Source organism: Cynocephalus volans, chromosome 1 (assembly GCF_027409185.1).
Source record: "Cynocephalus volans isolate mCynVol1 chromosome 1, mCynVol1.pri, whole genome shotgun sequence".
Lineage (NCBI taxonomy): Eukaryota > Metazoa > Chordata > Mammalia > Dermoptera > Cynocephalidae > Cynocephalus > Cynocephalus volans.
The window spans coordinates 39,766,004-39,767,065 of NC_084460.1; the positions used below are offsets into that span (position 1 = coordinate 39,766,004).

At 37.2% G+C, this 1,062-nt stretch overlaps 1 non-coding gene across 1 annotated transcript; it reads left to right on the plus strand.

Moving 5' to 3' along the window:
• The first annotated feature begins 731 nt into the window (after positions 1 to 731).
• On the plus strand, positions 732 to 804 carry TRNAV-GAC (transfer RNA valine (anticodon GAC)). Its single transcript has one exon. It is a non-coding gene; the product is annotated as a tRNA-Val (tRNA).
• Positions 805 to 1,062: the final 258 nt, after the last annotated feature.

Here is a 1,062-nt window from a genome sequence, read left to right on the forward strand (position 1 = left end):
AGGAATAAGCTTTTTGAGATCTATTACCCAGCATGGTGACTGTAATTAATAGCAATGTATTGTATACTTCAAAATTGCTAAGTGAGCAAATTTCAAATGTTCTCACCATAAAAAAATGATAAGTATTTGAGATGACGGATATGTCAATTAGCTTGATTGAATCATTCCACATTGTATGCATATATCATAACATCACTTTGTACCCCATAAATATATACAATTATAATTCATCGATTTACAATACAACAAGGTACCTCTGTCTTCCTTTTTAAAAAAGGATTTAATGGGACTAAGAAAAGTAAATATGTAGTTGGACAATTGCTATAGTAATACAGGGAGAACTACAGTTAACACCAAAGTACTGTGTATCTTGGAGGAGCTAGTCGAGATGATGTTGAATGTTCCTAACACAAAGAAGTGACAAGTGCTTGAGGCGATGGCTGTACGAAGCACCCTGATATGATCACTGCACACGGTATGAATGTACCCAATTATCATATTGTAGTCCATAAATTGCAGTTATCATAGGTCAATTAAGAAAAAAAAATTAAAAAGAAATAGAGAGTAGAATAGTGGTTACCAGAGGCATGGAAGGGATGGGAGAGGGGCGGACCAGGGAAAGGTTGGTAGACCAGTACAAAGTTACAAAGTTCTAGGGCCGGCCCGTGACTCACTCGGGAGTGTGGTGCTGACAACACCAAGGCCACTGGTTCGGATCCCTATGTAGGGATGGCCGGTTAGCTCACTTGGGAGAGCGTGGTGCTGACAACACCAAGTCAAGGGTTCAGATCCCCTTACTGGTCATCTTTAAAAAAAAAAAAAAAATACAAAGTTACAAAGTTATGGTTAGACAGGAAGAATAAGTCCTGGTGCTCTAGGGTGATGATACCGAATAATATTGTATTGTATATTTCAAGATAGCCAGAAAACAGGATCTTGAATGTTATAACCACAAAGAAATGATAAGTGTTTAGGTGATAGAAATGCTAACTATTCTAATTAGATTATTACACAATATATGCATGCATTGAAACAAGAAACTGCACCCATAAACATGTGCAA